We start from the raw sequence: 8,679 nt of genomic DNA on the forward strand, positions 1-8,679 counted from the left end.
ATAACTCTCCCGAAGGTTTCATTCCGTTTGGACTCCGTTCGATATTCCTTTTCTGTGAAACACTGAAACAAGGAAAAAAACAAAAACTGGCACTGGGCTCTAGGTTAATAGGTTTGTCCCAAAAATAATATAAAAGTGTTTAATAAAGCCCATAAACATCCAAAACAGATAATATAATAGCATGGAACAGTCAAAAATTATAGATACGTTGGAGACGTATCAGCATCCCCAAGCTTAATTCATGCTCATCCTCGAGTAGGTAAATGATAAAAACAGAATTTTTGATGTGGAATGCTACCTAACATATTTATCAATGTAATCTTCTTTCTTGTGGCAAGAATATACAGATCCATAAGATTCAAGACAAAAGTTTAATATTGACATGAAGATAATAATACTTCAAGCATACTAACAAAGCAATCATGTCTTCTCAAAATCACATGGCCAAAGAAAGTTATCCCTACAGAATCATATAGTCTGGCTATGCTCTATCTTCATCACACAAAATATTTAAATGATGCACAACCCCGATGACAAGCCAAGCAATTGTTTCATACTTTTGATGTTCTCAAACTTTTTCAATCTTCACGCAATACATGAGCGTGAGCCATGGACATAGCACTATAGGTGGAATAGAATGGTGGTTGTGGAGAAGACAAAAAGGAGAAGATAGTCTCACATAAACTAGGCGTATCAATGGGCTATGGAGATGCCCATCAATAGATATCAATGTGAGTGAGTAGGGATTGCCATGCAACGGATGCACTAGAGCTATAAGTGTATGAAAGCTCAACAAAAGAAACTAAGTGGGTGTGCATCCAACTCGCTTGCTCACGACGACCTAGGGCATTTTCAGGAAGCCCATCATTGAAATATACAAGCCAAGTTCTATAATGAAAGATTCCCACTAGTATATGAAAGTGACAACATAGGAGACTCTCTATCATGAAGATCATGGTGCTAGTTTGAAGCACAAGTAAGGTAAAAGGATAGTAGCATTGTCCCTTCTCTCTTTTTCTCTCATTTTTTTATTTGGGCCTTTTCTCTTTTTTTTATGGCCTCTTTTTTTTAGTCCGGAGTCTCATCCCGACTTATGGGGGAATCATAGTCTCCATCATCCTTTCCTCACTGGGACAATGCTTTAATAAAGATGATCATCACCCTTTTATTTACTTACAACTCAAGAATTACAACTCGATACTTAGAACAAAATATGACTCTATATGAATGTCTTCGGCGGTGTACCAGGATGTGCAATGACTCACGAGTGACATGTATGAAAGAATTATGAACGGTGGCTTTGCCACAAATACAATGTCAACTACATGATCATGCAAAGCAATATGACAATGATGGAGCGTGTCATAATAAACGGAACGGTGGTAAGTTGCATGGCAATATATCTCGGAATGGCTATTGAAATGCCATGATAGGTAGGTATGGTGGCTGTTTTGAGGACGGTATATGGTGGGTGTATGATACCGGCGAAAGGTGCGCGGTATTAGAGAGGCTAGCAATGGTGGAAAGATGAGAGTGCGTATAATCCATGGACTCAACATTAGTCATAAAGAACTCACATACTTACTGCAAAAATCTATTAGTTATCAAAACGAAGTACTATGCACAAGCTCCTAGGGGGATATATTGGTAGGAAAAGACCATCGCTCGTCCACGACCGCCACTCATAAGGAAGACAATCGATAAATAAATCATGCTCCGACTTCATCACATAACGGTTCACCATACGTGCATGCTACGAGAATCACAAACTTTAACACAAGTATTTCTCAAATTCACAACTACTCCACTAGCATGACTCTAAATATACCATCTTCATATCTCAAAACAATCATCAAGTATCAAACTTCTCATAGTATTCAATGCACTTTATATGAAAGTTTTTATTGTACCCATCTTGGATGCCCATCATATTAGGACTAAAATCATAACCAAAGAAAATTACCATGCGGTTTAGGACTCTCAAAATAATATAAGTGAAGCAAGAGAGTTCATCTATTTCTTCAAAATAAAACCACCATTGTGCTCTAAAAGATATAAGTGAAGCACTAGAGCAAACGACAAGCTACTCCGAAAGATATAAGTGAAGATCAATGAGTAGTTTAATAATTATGCAACTATGTGAAGACTCTCTAACATTTAATAATTTCAGATCTTGGTATTTTATTCAAACAACAAGCAAAACAAAAGAAAATAAAATGACGCTCCAAGCAAAACACATATCATGTGGTGAATAAAAATATAACTCCAAGTAAAGTTACCGATGAACGAAAACGAAAGAGGGGATGCCATCCGGGGCATCCCCAAGCTTAAGCTCTTGGTTGTCCTTGAATATTACCTTGGGGTGCCTTGGGCATCCCCAAGCTTAGGCTCTTGCCACTCCTTATTCCATAGTCCATCGAATCTTTACCCAAAACTTGAAAACTTCACAACACAAAACTCAACAGAAAACTCGTAAGCTCTGTTAGCGAAAGAAAACAAAACACCACTTCAAGGTACTGTAATGAACTCATTCTTTATTTATATTGGTGTTAAACCTACTGTATTCCAACTTACCTATGGTTTATAAACTATTTTACTAGCCATAGAGTCATCAAAATAAGCAAACAACACACGAAAAACAGAATCTGTCAAAAACAGAACAGTCTGTAGTAATCTGTAACTAACGCAAACTTATGGAACTCCAAAAATTCTAAACTAAATTGGTGGACCTGTATAATTTATTTTGTTGATCTACTGCAATTGGAATCAGAATTTTATCACGTACTGGTGATTTTAAACAATTGTTTTCGTGAAAAGAAAGTTTCTTGAATTTTCAGCAAGATCAAATAACTATCATCCAAGAAGATCCTATAGGTCTTACTTGGCACAAACACTAATTAAAATATAAAACCGCATCTAACCAGAGGCTAGGTGATTTATTTATTACTAAATAGAACCAAAAAGAAAGAACAAAAATAAAAATTGGGTTGCCTCCCAACAAGCGCTAACGTTTAACGCCCCTAGTTAGGCATGATGATTTCAATGATGCTCGCATAAATGATACAATCTAATTTGTCATTAATGTTAATTAAATCGCAGCCAATAAATTTCATTAATGCTTTCCACGGCTGCCCCCGCCATGTGCGGCTTGTACCTAGACCCGCGTAAAAATCATGCCTGAGCTCCAATTAGATCGGCAACAAATCTTTGATCACAGTAAAAAAATGTGATAACCTAGCACTGTCGGCGGCCGCCAGCTGCGTTCTCCATAGGGATCGTCGTTGTCCCGTTACGGCGTCAAATTCATGCAGAAGGAATTGGCCAGACATCCCAGGTAGATCCCACGGGCATGCGTTAGCGACGACTGAAGTAGAGGCAGGTTGATCGATTCTCCCAAGCTATCCAACGCATAGCTATACTGCTCTTTGCATGCATGTCCTTATTTTTTCTCCATAGCTATTTTGTACTTTTAATTAGTCCTGTAGAACATATACAAGTAGAACGTATAGAAGTTCATGAAGCGCCATGTTTATTTCCCTTTTCAATTCAATCTGATGTTACATCTTACATGAAAGCAGAACATGCATCCGAGAAGAAACTATTGTTTCATTACTACCAGATTATAGTACAGATGGACATCTACATAAACAAAACATACTTTACCAGAAAGAAAGATCTCCTTCAAGATATACTCAGCAATTGCTGCTACACCGAGGCACCCAAACTTCCTCAAGAGAACCCTACCTTTCTCCTTCAAGATGTCCTGAATTTTGAAGGTCTGTCCACAAAGCACCGGCCTGGACACAGACATACGCCATAAACTGCATGGCCTACATGAGGGACTGAAAACCGACTTCTCCCATCGAACCGACACACTGCTGCTCGATGCGGATGTTGGACCTGACAGGCAGCCACAGGTGTTAGACCTGACGGATCAGTAAAAAAGAACTGGGATGCTCTGGCACAGCCACCATCTCCATTGGAATTGTTCTTGCACTATGCAGCGTTAGCGGCAACCAAAGCCAAGGCAGGTATTAGATCGACTCTCTAAAACCTATACTACCACTCTTTGCATGCAACGCCTCTTTTTTTTCCAAGAACTGTTCTATTCTTTAATTAATAATAATACTCTGTAGCACACCTAAAAGTTCATATCCACCCGTTCTTTTCATGAATCCCATTGTTCTAATTAATAGCACATATATAAGTTTATATTTGCCCAACTAACATGTTTAAGCTCAATTCGGCAAGCCACTTAGTTTTATTTCCACTAAATACTATTGAGCTTGTAGGACATTGTACATAATATTGAGGATTGTCCGATCAACTCCAGCCAGCAATGACGCAACCTACATCATTAGTTCTATCTAGCGACAACACCACCTATAGCAGGTACCATCTTCTACACAAAATCAAGCCACCTCCAGCAGGATCCATATTGGAAAACAAGTTCAAATAGTTTACCAAAAGTATAATGCAAGTATTTTATTTATAAAGCAAACTGGAAATCCAAGGAACAGAAGTGACAGATGAAGCAAAAAAGGTTACAGAGAACAAACTTCTCAATGATCAGGTATTTCACTTCTCATCTTCTACATGTGTTAAATAATTGTCATTATTTTATGAATTTCCAAAAATTGTAGGCAAATCTATTCGAAAAGAAAGTGTGTCCATATGTAATTACTCCCTCTGTAAAGAAATACCACTATATACACTAGAAGATGATTGAAATGAAGACTATGGAGAAACTTACACATGTTAAAATTCTTACCGACAACAAATTTAAAAGAGTACCTGAAAGAACACTTTACACATGTCAAAACTTTACATTTCTAATTTAAGAAAAAACAAATGTCCTATTTTATATTCCAAACTACTCCCTCCGTCCAAAATTATTTGTCGGAGAAATGGATGTATCTAGACGTATTTTAGTTTTAGATACACCCATTTTTCATTCATTTCTGCGACATGAAATTTCGAACAGAGGAAGTATAAGGTATAGTATCTTACTTTACAGGAAGGAGAGGACGAAAATCATGACCATTTTAGCATTGATGTTATCAATGACGAGGTACTCTCATCTAAGAAAGAAAGTTCATATTTTAAAATGTTCGGACAAACATGCACTAGCATCTTGGTGCTACAATGCCCCATATGCATCTCTGAACACAATTAAATTCTACTAAAGCTAGCCTAGCAGGGAAATTATGTTACTGACATTCAAATTTTAGTGAACGAGTAGGATTCAAAATCTACAGGAAAAAAAGAAAAAAAAGACGGCATTTAAAACTAGGAGAAAAGAATCAATAGAAGACAAGAGGATTAAGAAAGCACCTGGAAGGAACACAAGCTAGAACAAGGCAGTAGCAAGTGCTAAACTACAAACTTAATCCCCTTGGTTGTACTTACACAAATATATTCTAGATACTCTATATACTTTGTACTCCCTTCATTCACAAATATAAGATGTTCCAATTTTTTTGTGAATTGGATGTATATAGACACGTTTTAGTATGTTCGTTCACTCATTTCAGTCTGTATGTAGTCCATATTGAAATATCCAAAACATCTGAACGGAGGGAGTAGTAATTTGCATTGGCATACAATTGTGTTTACTTTAGATTCCATGAGAACATGGATTTAACTAATTATGTGTGCATGCAGACAAATCTACTTTGAAGACTATGAATGTTTAGTCGTGCTCATCTTAATATAAAATTATGCAGATTCAATTGATATTACATCTTCTGTTCTAATATGTACTTAGATTTTCTTTAGTATCACAAGGAATTGATAAAGGAGGCTTTTGTTTATAACGACAATAGAATAAAAAAGGAGGTTTACTCAGTTGGTTATGTAGATCCGTAACATGTCTGACCTGCATAATCATTCCGAAAAATCACTAGATCCTTTTGATAGATGTGCGCCTCTCTAACACGCATTTTCACCTTTTACCATTCATATTTAGTGAATGATTACAAATATGAGGACAGATAAAAATAATTTTTTAAATAGGGGTTCACATTATTAACCTACTGACTAGCAGCATCCACGGACTATGGGATTATTTGAATATCCATTGTACCAAAGGACTAAATGGTCGACATAGCAAATCTTGGCAGTGCTTTACACATATTGTGCTTTACACATCAAACATGGAGAGCCAAAACTGATTTCACTCAAATAATTATAAATTATCAGTTTTGTAGTCTAAGGTACCATCATCCATTATCTCTTTGGGAATTTACTGCATAAGAGTTGTCCATGCACTCAACCCAGGTGCATGTATACACTGATCAATACAAAACAAGTGATTTGGTCAGGCATTAAAAAAGATTTATTAAAAAGAGCATGCGCCCCTACTTCCATACCTATGAACTAGATGGGTGTGGACTTGAACATTCGCCGGGCAGAGGCCATCTTCTTCGCCGTGAACTAGATGGATTTTAAAAGCCTTTTATATAACCATAAGTACATGGATATGTGTACTACTCCGCATAAGCATTGGAAACATGCATCAACATTTGATGAAAATAGTTCAATAATACCAAATATCGACACTCTATATAATCTGATATTTCAAGCCTGTTCTATAGTACAATCCAATGGTTATATATTATATTGCAATCAGACCTAATTTTACTATTCAGTTATTGAAATCACAAATACATGAATTACTTCCTTAATTTTGTGAATATTAATGGGCGTAGGGGGGCAGAACACTGCCAATTTCAGTCACAAGCCCGGAAAAAAGTGGAAAGGACATAAACTAAATAACATTTTGCCTTAAACTGTGTTAGGCATCCCGAACTTACTATCGCCATTTTGTAGATGGACAAGAAGTCAATCTGGATGAAAATCAATAACAACCAGTATACATTTGTCACTAGCAACTACAGTAGCAAGCAGTACCTTAAAGTATATTGGTTCAATCGTACAAAGACCAAAAAAAGGGAGAAGAGAGATGGGGGCGGGGGGACCTGCAGGTGGAAGAATGTAGTGCCGAAGCTGGGCTGCAGCTGTTGAGGATGAAGACGATCCATCAGGTGCCTCGCTTGGGGACAGCATTAACGCCTCCGGCTCGGCCCTTGGGGACGAACAACAACCCCAAGATTCACAAAATCGCGCGGGAGCTAAGGGGAACGAGATCCACTACTTCATCGCCCCCATGGACACAAACTGGAAAGGAACCACGAGCTCGACGAGCTTGCATCCTCCATCACACAGCTGCTATTAGGGCCCTGCTCCCATTGATCGGCCCGGGAGATCGACGAGGCACACACGGATCCAAACCAAGCGTCGTCCCAGCCACGAGGTGCCTGCACGTAATGACCAGGAAGTTGGAAACCGAGGGGGAGCTTGGGGGTGATCCTCAGATGTGGTGGTCTGGTGGATCCAAGCTGGCTCAGCCTTTTCCATGGCTGGGAGCTCTGAGAAGACAAAGAAAACTCGAGAAAGGAGAAAAATGAAGGTCCATGTTGGCGGGACCCCTGAAGCCACAGTACATGATACTAATAGTGTGGATAATGGGTATGATTAGAGCAAACTTTCTAAGATAATGGGCATGGAGTAGTTGAGAAGATGAGTCAACGCCGGTCCTGCTTCCGGTATAATAGTACTACGTGTTATAACTTTTTTTTGACAAATAGTAGTAGTACGTGTTATAACTTAACTCACTCAGTGTCCATGAAAGAAAGAAAAAACTACCACAAACCATTTTTATGAATATATTGTATATATATTCCCTTTTACTTCATATATACCAAATTAAAAAAAAGTCCACTAAGATGTTCAAACATAACTGACGAATATTATAGGCACACACATCTATAACTATAATAGATTAATATAGCAAATATTACAAAGAATTAGCAAATAAACATAGAGAAATTATAAGAATATTGTAAAAGACTCATATTTGTGAATGTGATCACATTTGATTCCAATTTTCTTTGGATAAAACAAAAAATTTATTATCCCGATAAAACTTATAAAATTCAAGCACTTACTTAAAATTTTTAGATAGTTAATAAGAAACACATAACTAAATTGCCGATAATCCAAAGTAAATACCAAAGAAACTATTCATATTAATAATTAGGTGGCCCAATAAGCTAACATCAAGTACTGACCAACGTTCGTGCTCCCATGACTTCACAAAAAAAATATGATAATCTTTTTGAAGACCAAAAGGAGTACTTCTTTTATTTTCAAGGGGGGCCTAAATATTTTGAACTATTATGGTCATATTTCTATAGTTTGATTTTATGTTTAAGGGGCACACAATATTCCATGTACATATTAGTTCAACATTTTGGGCTACTAAAGGAAAGAGTCATTTCCACAAATTAAAATCTGTCATATCTTTATTAGAAAGACAGTAGTCAAAACACGTACCAAAAGATACTTTATCAGTGTTGATTAGCAAAAAGTGTAATCTTGGTCCAACATTGGAAGATGGTATTCATGAAATATTATATTTGTAAATGCATCACATTCGGTTTCATTTTTTGTATAGGAAAATATTATATGTTCTCATTATTAAACTTTATAGTATTCTAGCCCGCGCATCGAGCGGGCCACTTTACTAGTTGAAACATAAAGAGAGCATCATGAAGAATATGACTAGCACATTTAAGTCTAACCCACTTCCTATGCATAGGGATTTTGTGAGCAAAC

The 8,679-nt window shown here is 37.1% G+C and overlaps 1 long non-coding RNA gene across 1 annotated transcript; it reads right to left on the reverse strand.

Moving 5' to 3' along the window:
* Window positions 1-3,508: 3,508 nt before the first annotated feature.
* Window positions 3,509-7,535, reverse strand: LOC123052635 (uncharacterized). Its single transcript, XR_006424864.1, has 2 exons — window positions 6,981-7,535; window positions 3,509-3,900 (listed from the first exon to the last, which is right to left on the reverse strand). It is a non-coding gene; the product is annotated as an uncharacterized lncRNA (long non-coding RNA).
* Window positions 7,536-8,679: the final 1,144 nt, after the last annotated feature.

This window comes from Triticum aestivum, chromosome 2D, assembly GCF_018294505.1.
Source record: "Triticum aestivum cultivar Chinese Spring chromosome 2D, IWGSC CS RefSeq v2.1, whole genome shotgun sequence".
Classification (NCBI taxonomy): domain Eukaryota; kingdom Viridiplantae; phylum Streptophyta; class Magnoliopsida; order Poales; family Poaceae; genus Triticum; species Triticum aestivum.